Source organism: Lichenostomus cassidix, chromosome 1, assembly GCF_008360975.1.
Source record: "Lichenostomus cassidix isolate B80296 chromosome 1, HeHo_3.0, whole genome shotgun sequence".
Taxonomy (NCBI): domain Eukaryota; kingdom Metazoa; phylum Chordata; class Aves; order Passeriformes; family Meliphagidae; genus Lichenostomus; species Lichenostomus cassidix.
Window position 1 is genome coordinate 84,820,776 of NC_139479.1, and position 12,459 is coordinate 84,833,234.

The following is a 12,459-nucleotide window of genomic DNA, read 5'->3' on the forward strand; positions in this document are numbered from 1 at the left end:
GCTTAAAATTCATGATTGTTGGGAATAGCTGGCTCCATCCGTATGTGTGTCACGGTGCATCTGCTCCTGCTGAGCATTACTTGATCCTTATTCCGACATTGCCTCCAGGAGTTTTTTCTTCGGGAGCAAGATTTATAAATAGGTGTCAAAACCTGGCTCTTTGCTTGGGACTGGCTGTAAGGCATACTTTATGTGATAATTAAGTATTAGATATGTATATGTATGTGTAAGAACAACCATAAAAGCTGTGTAGTTAGCCAAGCTTTTCATTTTCAAAGTGAAAGCAGGTATTGTAGCTGGGTGAAATGGCTCTGTCGGGCACAGATGGAGGAATGTTTGTTTTCTTTGCTCGCAATTACTCTTTGCACAGTGGCTCATAGTTGCCTTTCACTGAACCACCTTCCCCTTCTCCATACCTGGAGTTTCCTGGTGCTGTGCACATTACCTGGCCAAGCAGGGAGCATCTTCCTGTCTGCTGCCCTATCTTTTAGTGTGGGTGTGTTGATCTTGCTCTCAGCTTTATAGGGTAAGGCTGGAAAAACTCCTCCTTGTGGAACAGTTTGTGTGTATGTCCACTGAATGCTTGGAAATTGCTTTTCCCTGTGCATTTTTTTGTGGGTAAGTCAGAGAAGTGAAGCTCATCTCTGCACAGAGAACAGAAGGTACAGTGGGAATTTAAATATGTCTAAATACCGATTCTTTTTAACTCTGGATTGTCCGTCTTGTGCCATAGAACAGAATTCGTTCTCAGCTCTACTGTATAACAAAGCTGGAGTCTAAGACTGGACAATAATAAACCAGGTGATTTTTTAAGCCCCTTTTGAGTCCTGTGGGGAAGGACCTACATGTTTAAATGGGATGATATAACTACTATTCTTTGATTTGGAAATGAAAGACAAAAATAAACTTGAAGAAGAAAATGCTCTTGTAGTACAACAGCAAGAATGCTTTTACTGGTTTTTGGGGAATACTGTGTGCTCTGGATGTTGTTAAGAAAAAAAGAAGAGGGAAAAGTGGGGCTTTTAGTTCATGATTTCTGTGCATGATGGGGATATTTGAAGAAATATGTGACAAGTCCAATAGAACTGCCACAACTGAAAATATATTGCTTGTTTAATGTATTTCTGACTGCCTTGCTTGCACTGGTTTGAAAACTGATGCTAGCTCTTTGCTTGACAGGTCAAAGAACTGTTTTGTTATCTTTTTCCAGGTCTGTGAAGGGAGACCTTTCTCTCAGCTTTGATTCCAATGCGTGTATTTCACCTAGTTTGCTAACTAGTGTTTTTTCTTTTTGTAAAAGTATGTGAGCTGCAGTATGGCTTCTTCCCTTATTTTTCCCTTCTGTGCACCTGTCTCACTTCCGTGGTGTGGGAAGTTTTGTAATTTCAAAAGCTTGTTGTTATGGTCCAATTTCCTTATATGCTTAAGAGTGTACAGAACAACCTTGAGCTGAAATGAACTTTTCTCAGTAGAAAAATACAGAAATGATCCAGAGCTCCACCCTCAAAGTGTTCTGGTTTTGCAGTTTTTCCTGTCAACAGCAGATAACAGAAGCAAATAGGCTTTGTAAAGGAACTGACCAGTCTTGGTGAGGAGGTGCAAGACACAGATTGAAACCAGACACTTAGAAATAAACCATATTTCTTAAAAGCCTAGTCAGCCGTTAGCCCTCTGACAGGTACAAGAATGTGTGCTGTTGGCTTTTTACCTCTATGGGAAGGCAAAATAATATTGTATGGCAGAGTTGTATTGTGTCCAAGAGTGTTTTTCTATACCTGGCAAGGAGCTGAACTAATTTTCTCAGCCTGATGCCTTGGCTTGTATAGGAATTGGGGAGAATGTAAGCATGTTCTGCTTGGTGCTGAGGGCTTGCTCTTATGGAGAAAATAGTCCAGTGTGTGACTTTTCTTATGCACTTGCACAGCTCACACCTGGGAGGAGCTGCTTTGCACCCCTGTTCTCAGAGATGGGAATGGTTGGGTCCATTCCCTTTGGTGGCAGCAGAACTGGGACTGTCATCCAGTGCTCACTGGTGTGGCACAGAAGTCACAGGGATCAGTTCTTCCCATCTGAGGTTAAGGCACATGATGCTCTTTAGGAATGAATAGGTTAAAAGTACCTGATGCTGCTTGTACTAATCACGTTTTCACTCAAACTGAAGTTGAAGTTTGAAATTCCTGCCCTTGGGTGCAGCTGTGTGCAGCATGAGCAGATGTGGTTGTTATGGCTGTGAGGGGTAACAGTGCTCCCGTGGTGATGACTGCTCCTGGATTTGTGCAGGAAAGGAAGCTGACTTTTGTCCCATCCCACCTCAGGCACGTCCTCAGAGCTGTGGATGAGTCTTTGGGTCCTTCCATGGTCTGTCTTCTTTTTGGCATGTGACAGTGGGGTGTGTGCAGCAGTTTCAGGGCTCCCCATGGGCTTCAGTTGGTGAAAACATGGATGCTGCAAACTCAAAGCATGGTTGCTCTGAGTTGAACATGTCTCCCCAGGTTCCCCGTGTGATCTGCAGAGAGAAAAAGGCCCTTTTAGGATGTGCCTTGTATCATCCTCCTGTAGGTGTTTTTAAAATAGGTCAGAGTTGCACTCTAAAATTGCTGATTCCTCTTGTAGTCTCCCTGGTCTCCTCTGTCTCCCATGTGTTGTGTTGTATGTGGGAGCAGCTGAGAGGAGTTTCACCCTCTCCTCTCACTGTGGGCATGCAGGCAGCATTGCTAACAAATCCATCAGCAACAGCACTGTGGTAGTGTGGCTTTTACCCTTTCTCTTCATTTTAGCACTTGTTTGTTGGGATGGGGGAAGAGGAAACAAACAAACAACAACAAAAAAAACCCATCTGAGAAGTGGATTTCCAGGGGAATTTGAAGAAAAAGTCAAAGTATTCAGTTATGGTTTGTGTACTAACTTACTCTTTCAGACTGGCAATCCGAGTATTCCAGCTTCCATTGTACACTATCAATCTCTTGTGTATAGTCTGAGATGCAGGTTAAACAATAACTTCCCCTCCACAGTTTCTTCCCTTCTTGCAGTCTGTACTCTTTGGACCTGCCATATAGCTAGTTTGTTTTACTCTTAAGCTGGTATAACTGCCTTCAAGTCATTTCATTTCTTGCTTCCTGTCAAAAGTCAGAAGTGGTGCTGAATCAGGCAACCTTGTATCATACTAGGTTTAAAAAAAAGAAGAGGAAAAGGTTACTGGTTTAGAAAAAAGGTCCTAATTTGTCAAAATTTGGCCAAATCATAAGACTGCAGAAGTAGTAACCAAATGTGCATTTTGGAAAGAAATAATTTCTGCCAAAGTAGCCCTTTGTGATCCCAATTACCAGGTGAGTAATATGTCGTGATTGCCTTGAAGCATATGACATCTGGCTGCAAACAATTCCTTGATCTAGGTGGGCCTTTAGCCTGTGAGGAAATCAAGTGGCAAGCTTGTGCTGCATGCAGGTGGGGCATAAAGACTTGTGTCACGCCTTTTTTTTCCTTATTTTTCCATAAAGTCTGTCCATCTGTAATCTAAAAGGAAAACGGTAGAGGAAAATAATTGCCATTCATATCGTGTGTGTTTTGGGAATGGAGGAATCATCCAAATTTACCTTAATGCATTGTCTCCTGCTCTTGTGAGCTTGATGCATGTAATTTCAGTGTCTGTCCATGGTTTAGAGCTGATGGCATTTGATGACTTACCAGATGGCAGCAGAGAGAAGGAAAATCAAATACAAAAGGTTAGGACACAGTTTGACAGACTGGCTTGCTAAGGTCACAGCACTGCTTTGAGTTACTTTTTCTAAGCATCAGTAGGGTTTTGAACTATCAACTTCCTTAATGACTGTAGTGGCACACGAGTATTTTAGATGATGCTTCTCTTACAAGGCAAAGCCCGTTTCTCAGGGCTTATGTTCTATTCATGAAGTAAGAGCTGGAGTGAGAAATATTTTTATTTGAACCAGTGGCATACATCACATGTTTTTTTCCCTCTTTTGCATGTAGTGTAATGCAAAGTACCTTGTTGCTTATTTGGCATAAAGAAATTACAAGATTATTTTTATACCTACATATTCCCAAATGCACATTCTCTGCTGATCTTAAAATAAGAGTGGCTTGGCCTCTTAACCCAGAATCTTCTGTGGAAAGAGTAGAGAAGTGATTCCTTTTGTAAAGCTTGTATTTAATTTCCCTAGCTATCTGTAAGTAAACATTATGCAGTTTTGCCAACAAGTTCAATTTGAAGGCTTTGTGCCAGAATGATTCTACGATTTGCCTTTAGTAGGTATTTCAAGAATGTCTTATTTCAATCATGCTCTGAGAGGCTAGAAGTCACAGCTGAATGTGGAATTCATGTGCTTCCAGAGTTCAGACTTGTTTGGGGTGAAGGAAAGGCTGATTTCCTTCAGCAGCAGAAGGGAGGGATATTCCAACCCCTCTTTCACAATTCTCTGTGTACTACTGAAGCTGGTACATTCATTCAGCTAAAGGCCCTGTTGTCACCTCTGTGTAAGGTTTTGAGGCTGTTACTGTGTTACTGTGTTAAGGTTTTGAGCTCTCTAATTCCAGGCTGTATCGAGGTAGAGGAGAAAAAAAAAAAAGAGGCTAGGCTCATAATGTATCCTCTGCTTTTCTTGCTCATTAAACTGGTCACCTGAAACTGAACTCCTGTGTCCCTTCACAAGAGAAGGTAGATTTGTCAGGTAACAGCTGCAAAGACCAGGGAGTGCATAGCACATAGAGAGGGATTAGCAGCAAAGGGGCACATCAGGATTCGAAATGCAATATTGATTAGCTCATTAAAATTAATAAGACACTCAATTATCAAAGTCCCATTACATTTTGCAGTTCTTCTGGAAATAGAACAATTTATATGTCCTTATCCTTTCAGAAATACCTCACACAAGACAAATTTTAATGTCATTTTCCTCTGCAAATCACAGAATATGTTAACTTTTAATAGAGCCCAAGTCTGTCACTGTTTTATTCACTAAAACATTGTTTTCGGTGGGACACTATTTTTAATTGACTGGAAGACATAGTATTATGTGCTAAAAAGTTTCTTTCATTGAGAGTGATCCAAATTAGTGTATGATTGGACTAATGTTGTTTTAGGTAGGGTCAAAAATTAAATGGCAGATATTTGCATACTGGCCAATTTTAGCAAATCAGACAAATCTGTTTCAATATACAGCACACAGAGGGCAAAGCCTTTGATTCAAGCTCAGGAGCTCCAGGAACAGGTATTTGAAAGGGCATGTTGTTCCTAAAAGGGAAAAGAGTAAAAATTTTCCTAATTCTTCAGAAATTTGTAAATGGCTTCCACAGTACCTAAATGCAGTTTTCAGGGTACAGATCTGTTCGCCTTATGGAACCTTAAATGACAAAGAACTGGATTTCCAGTGTGAATTTCTATGCTTTACAAAGTGTTACAGAATGGTTTGTTGTGGTTTTTTTTTTTTCCCAATAATATCTTTAATCAAGGTTTTGCTTGAGAGGGTTTGAGCCACCTGACTCATGGCAATTTTTGCTGAAATGAGAAATTGCTCTAGGAATACTCAGTGTCCATGCAAGAGAGAGGCTGGAGGAAGATAAAGTCATGGAATTAAGATCCTGGAATGATTTTTAAGTGGGTGGCACTTCTCACGGACATAGTCACTGCTATTTCTTTTTTCCACAGAAGTTTGAATTTTTTTGCCTCATTGCCCAGGAGAGCTAACTCTCCTGTTTAACCACAAAATGTTAACTACAAGCTTGTAGTTCACATCCTTGTTTTGCCCTGCCATTGTGATCATCTTCAGTCCCACGTTGGAATAAGATGTGTATTCAATTTCAGTGTTGCTTCTCTGACCTCATGATCGCAGCAGATCACAGGTGATAATGAAAAAGCTTTGGGAGCTGAACTCGAAGGAGAGGCCCAGAAATGAAATGATGGTAACACCACATAGCCCTTCATCAAGACCAATCCCTTTCTCATAATCAAAGTCATTGGTAAAGTTCTTTGGTAAAATGTATGCATGTTGTGGGTGTGTGTTAAGGTGTTTGATGCTTTCTGTTAAGCTCCAGGATTCTGGAGATGGGAAAGCTATGCAAAAATATGTGTCATATAAAAGAGACTTCTCCCACTCCTATCTGTAGAGAGAAATGACAGAATTTGATCTAAATGTGCCTTGAAGACTTAAAGAGATTTAAGCACACAGAGGCTTTAGTTTGAGCCTCCAGTTCCTAATTTTGGGTGAGGAAGTGATGGTATCTACTACCTCTTAACAGTGAGTTACTAGCATTGTAACTTAATTCTCCAAAATCACTGAAATCTTCACTGAGTAGCCTTACAGAAAGCCAGAGGAGTTGTGAGGGAAGGAATGGGAGGGAACTGCAGCAACAAGTATTGTCTCATAGTTATCTTGATCTAATATAAAAATCTGCATTTTAATTTCTGGCTCATCAAATTTCTTATTGTTGCATCAGCCTATATGTCTTGGTAATAAGGTGTCTGGGAAAAATTGCAGCCTCTTACATTTGTGTATGCTATAAATTCTCCTATGCAATTTTGACTCCCTTGGTAGCAGAGGGAATGAGTAAAAAAGCTGTACCATATTCACAGAAATCAGCAGGAGTCTCATCCACTACCAGGCCACTGCCAAAAGACTCTGAAGAAGTGAGACTGGAAGCGCTTTTCCAGGCCTGCTTTAATCCTTTTGCATATGTTCCTAAGCCAGATTTTAAAGAGTATGAACAAAATTAAAGTGACATTTTATCTGGAGCTCTAACCTTCAGTGTCAGACTAGTGTCTCTCTTGCCATTTCTGGGAAGAGTGAACTTAACCTGCATTGTGTATAGGAAAACTAACTTTTGTATTCTTCCTGTTTGGTTTCTTCTCTCTGCTTCCATTCCTTGATCATATCTCTTAAAGCATTTTTTGTTAGTTAGTTTGTTTTCCTTTTGCCTTTCTACAGAAACCTTGTTCATCTCCTGCCTATCTTTACTTTCCTTGGCCACTCCTAAGACTGATGAGAAACAGATTCCTCATACTTCTGTGATCCTGAAGATACTGGGCAAGCACAGATGAGCAGCAGGGAGGTAAAATATTTTGTCCTCCACCCCAGTAAGAAGTTGCTTCTTCATGGCTTGGGAGGAGTATGAAGACTGAATAGGGGAAGAAACCCATAATGTTTCTCTATCAAGCAAGTAGTTTTGCTCATGAGATGTCTGGAAACATTTAAATCTGTAGATTTCATTAGAAAGGCTGAGGAGGTAAGGGTAGGGCTGGGAATGACAAAAGCAGGACTTGATTCAAGAAGAGAAAGCAAACAACTCAAGATTCCTTCAGGGCTCTCCTGCAAGACAGCAAATACGCAACAGTATATTTCTCTGTGTAGGCCGTCTTTAAATGGAGGCAGACGGTCACAGGCAGTGTTTGGATTCTAGGTTCAATAAAGGCACACACTTCACTTAGAGGAGGCAAAACAGTGTCACTTGTTAGAATTCAACATCTATCTCTAAATGCCTCAGTGACTTGTCATCAAGTGACTCACTGCACTGTCATAGTAGGGCTTCTGGCTTTCACATCAAAGTTATACTTGCTGAAACAGTGTCCTGCCAGCTCATGTTAAGAGTCCCCCCTCCCAAACTTGTTTCCAATTTACTCATGGTGAAGAGGGGGATTTGGGGGTGTCAGGGCAGGAGAAGGCTGCAGAAGGGCAGATCAGAAATCTCACTACCTTGTAGACTGCAGAGTGCCAGCTTTTTATTTGTTTTGTGTGTCTCTGAAGCAAGTCATTGAGTTGCAAAAGAAAAACCTTCAGAAGTGATGAGGTGTAAAAAAATTGTAAGAATTTAGTCATTTACTTTGTCCGACCAAAAATGTCTTCTCTTGTGGGCAATGGCTTCTTTTTAAGTTATTTGCTGCTTTAGAAAAATGCTAATGTTGAAATGATCTCAGCTTGATTTCCTTTATCTCCTGCAGTTCATTAGATGATCATTGAGAATTTTTTTCTTTAATTCACATCATCAATTTTATTCTAGATGGTCTCTTTTTTTTAAGAGCCAATTCTTTTTAACACTAGGTACATCCTGCAAGAGCCCTTCCTGCCTTCTGATCCAATACTTATTCACCCTGGAACCTAGTCCAAATGCCACCAACAGTGTTTGTGTGGGCTTTTTCTGTTTGTTTCAAAAACATTTCATCACATGCTGTCATGTGGCAGCATTAAATGTGTAAATGTGCAGTTTAGGATGTAATGGTCATGGAGATGAAAAGAATCTCACCCGGGCAGCAAGTGGCTTTCTGCTTTTTACATCATACCTGCTTTAAATTTAGTATTACAGTGGCTGCTTTGTGTTTCTGATGATGTTGCTCTTTGAATCCCACCCTGTTATTTTGGCTCAGTATCGAGGAGCAGTGACTTCAACAAGGTGATCTCATCCAATGTGTGGTGTAGCTGTGTTTGTTTTTCAAGGCTTGAGATCCTGTTCCATCTGCACTTCCTGTAGCTATAGGTAAATGATCTGAAATCCAAGATGAGCATGCCTGATCTCTGTTCCCTGTTTCCTTTCTCATTAATTCATGTGCTTTCCTTCTGTAGTGGGGCTCTTGTGAGCACTGATTGTCTTTTTGCTGGGGTGTACATGGGGTGAGCTGGGGAAGGGTTCTCTATGAAGCATAACCTGTGCTAGTTTTAGCATAAAAATTCTCTCTGTGAGGGCTGTAAATTCCTAATGAACTAACTACAAATTTTGGAGGAGAGTCTGTGGTTGACTTAACATTCTTCTTGACTAACATATGAGAAGCTTGTGTTTTGCTTTTTTTCTCAAAACTATCTCGCACTCCCCTCCTCCCCCAAACTATAAAGCAAGGATGTGGCCGTTGGCAGCTGCTTTCCTTTTGATGTGGTCAACTCAAAATTGACATTAAAGTTATAATTCTGAACTTGCATTTTCATGGAGACTGAGTGCATGATGAAAGGACAGGAGGGATCTCTCTCCACCTGCTGGGAGTGTGCTCTTGAGTTTCTTAGGAGCTGCGATCAGAGGATAAAGCTTGACACAGCTGAGCTCATCGTGGCACAGAGCCATCCAAAAGCAAGGGTGCTTTTCCCTTTCAGCACTTGGCTGTGAGCTGACCTGGCAGGAAACTTTGCAAAGCAGTATGAGTAACTGTAGCTGTGGTGTAGTATTAAAGATCACGGAGCTGCCTACAGGTCTGAAAGCTGGGAGTAAGGTCTGTAAGGCATATGGTGAGATTTAGTGGCTCCTCAGAACTGACACTCAAGTAAGTGCCTTTTTACTCTGTCATTTTGGTACCTGCTCTATGTAGCTTTTTATTTTGCTTATTTTGTTCTTATATGCCTCTGTCCCAAAGCTCTCTGAACCTCTAGCACCTGGCCAGTCAGCTCCTGTGGGACCTGATTATGCTGCAGATCTGAAACTCCTGGATTTTATAGAATCATAGAATGGTCTGGCATGGAATGACCTTAAAGATCATCCAGTTTCAACCCCCCTGCCATGGCCAGGGAGTCTATTCTTAGACGAGGTCACTCAAAACCCCATCCAGCCTGGTCTTGAACACTTTCAGGGATGGGGCATCCACAGCTTCTCTGGGCAACCTGTTCCAGTGCCTCACCACTTTTATAGTGAAGAATTTTTTCCTAATATCTAATCTAAACCTACCCTCCTTCAGTTTAAGACCACTCCCCTTGCCCTGTTACTCCATGCCCTTATCAAAAGTCCCTCTCCTACCTTCTTGTAACCCCCTTAAGGTACTGGAAGGGGCCATAAGGTATGCCTGGAGCCTTCTCTTCTCCAGGCTGAACAGCCCCAACTCTCTCAGCCTTTTGATTTTGACTCTTCTGTAGCTGGTTCTCTGTCTTTAGTAAATGTATTTGTGAGAAAGACCCTGACAGAAAATCACAACTGGATCGTGTTTTCCCCATCCCATTGGTCTGTCGCTCTGAATCCTCCTTTGATTCCATATGGAGGCATGATGCTTGTAATCCCTGCCATGCTGTAGGGACTCCCTTGCTTTGCCTAATGGGTTGATTTGTTAGTGTAGCAGAGCACTTTTGGGATTTCCCCATCACCTATCTGCATAATGTCTAGTGTCCTGGAACTGTTATGTGGATTCATGAGAAGATTTTCAGAATTGAAGGAGTGATTATAAGCTGGGCCCAAACTTCTTACTGGTGTTCAGCTGGAACTATATTTTTGCTCCAAGACAGAATTATGTGGCTAATGCTGCTGCCAGTCACACAAGAATTAAATAATTCTACTGTTTAGCTGTTCCCCTTCTACCTTGCAGTCCTCTACTTCATAGCCCAAGTGCTATGATATAGGTTGCACAAATGCTTGATGGCTTTTTCGTGGAGGTGCTGTGATTCCTTGTCACCTTCCACCTAAACACTGCCAGTAAAGGCTCACAGTGAGCATGAAACACAGCTATGCTGGAGAAATAATATGCTTAGTTCTGTCATACAGGTGCAAAGGGCAAACAGAGAAGCAGCAAGCACAGGAGGAATAGGAAAACACATTTCTGATGTCATTTTATCTCTGAATACCCTGCAATATGTACTAAAAGACTTCAGCAACATCTGTGCCTCAGAATTCATAGCCAAGATGAAAACAAAACTTTCATCTGGCAGGAACTGTGCAGCAGGTACCTGGTAAGATCTGCCCAGTATGAAAGCAGAAAAAACAAAAGTTGTGAAGGGGTTTTGTCTTTTTTTTTCCTTTTTCTCTTCTTTCCCCCCCCCACTTTCTTCTTTTTATTTTCCTTTTTTTCTTTTTCTTCTCCCTAACCAGGAGACATAACTCTCTCAGCAGCCTATGTGTTTCAGTGGGAACATTCAGGGACAGTCTTAGCAGCACATGAGAGCCTAACCTTGAGAACAAAAGTAGTGTTTCATGTGGTTACGTACTAAAAGATGTGGGTAGGCATCTAGTGGGAATCCAGAAAGCGCGTGGGCGCTTGATTCCCTCGGAAACTGTTGGGATTTGGCACCTAAGCTAGTAAAGTATTTTTAAAAACTCTTAAATATCTTTCTGAAAATTGGGTCTGATGTTGCTAATCAGTGTGAAGGGTGGGGGGATTTTTTTATTGTGATGTAATGGTGCCTTTGATCTTTGTTACTTTCTAGTAGATAAACAGGAGGAAGTTGAAGGAAAGCAACAGAAGTGACTTTGGGGTTGGAGGGATTGACGCAGGAGGAAGATAAAAGCTATATTCTTGTGTAGTTTTTATAAAATGAGTAGGAGGGCAGGACTGCTATGGGCTTCTGAAGGGTATAAATGCCAAGGAATGGAGGGTGTGGAAGAAGGAAACTGTTTGAGTCTGTGCTCTGCAAGTGCCTGTGCAGGCAGGTAGCTTCACACAGCCTCATCCAAAAGGAGCATTTTTGTTGAACCTTGTGAGTGTTATAGGGATGTGGTGGTGAGGAACAGAAACACTTCGTGTGGCAGTGAGGAAGGTACCTGCTTTAGTACTTCAGTCAGGGTAAACTACTAAAATCTGCAGTTGTTTGCACCTCGGATTGCCTGGCATCTGTCAGTGTCATCACCTGGCACAGAAGTTACTTTCCGTTTGTGCCAGCCTTCCCGGTCAGGAGGAGCCCAAACAGAAACTTTGCTTTAGGCCTCGATAGCTGCTGTCCCAAACTTGAATTGCTGGTGCTTGGATCTCCACCCTGCCTTACAGCTGGCTGCCATGGTGACACAGTTTAATCTCACTGATCTCTTGTGGTATCTGAAACTTTCGGCAGGGTGACAGCTGCTCCAGGGCACAGGTTGGCAGGAGAGGAACAGCAGGTAGGTAAACCAGTCTGTCTTAGGACTGCTTTTCTGAGATGATGTCACTTTTTATATCCACTAGGATATAAATATTATATATGTGAGGATATAATACAATAAGATTTGGGTATCTTGGGGAGTGCTAGATATCAAAGGTGTAAAAAAAGTTACTCTAAGATGATAAAAGTGTTATCATCAAGTCTTAACTGCTGGAGATGTTGGAGATGTTCCCGTGTCAATTGCCCTTTTTGTAGCCAAGAGATCAATAAACTAATCTGAGATAATCACAAAAGGAAAAATTAGACCAAATAGATAAATGTTAATAAGTCACCAGAGCTGGATGGCATTCAAGAGTCCTGAGGAGCTTGAATGTGAAACTGCAGAACTGCTGGCCAAGCTGTATAATTTATCACTACAGACAGCCACTGTGCCAGAGGACTGGGGAGCTGCCAGTGTGATTCCCAACTATAAAAAGGGCTCTAGAGGGGATCCTGGGAACAGCACAACAGAGAGTCATGCTACCAGGAATGGAAGGGATCTCTGAATATGTAGAGAAATGTTAACTGTTGGGACAGTCAGTGTGGCTTCTGAAAATGAAAATCCTGCTGCCCAACCCTATGAAGTTCTCTGGGGTGTCAATAAAAAAGGGTTAAAGTGGGTATAATATAGCTGGATTTTCAGAAAACTTCTGTCAAC

At 41.6% G+C, this 12,459-nt stretch overlaps 1 protein-coding gene across 10 annotated transcripts in view; it reads left to right on the forward strand.

Annotated features, from left to right (window-relative positions):
* PAK1 (p21 (RAC1) activated kinase 1) overlaps positions 1-12,459 on the forward strand; it is an 89,483-nt gene that overhangs the window by 15,387 nt on the left and 61,637 nt on the right. Inside the window, exon 1 of one of the 10 annotated variants that reach the window (XM_085066713.1) lies at positions 642-662. The exons of 7 other annotated variants lie outside the window; for them this stretch is intronic. The gene's annotated coding sequence lies outside the window, so the exon portion shown is untranslated. Of the gene's footprint in view, positions 1-641; positions 663-6,972; positions 7,063-9,143; positions 9,254-12,459 lie in introns of those variants that run through there. 2 more of the 10 variants (XM_085066676.1, XM_085066695.1) reach the window with 2 other exon arrangements.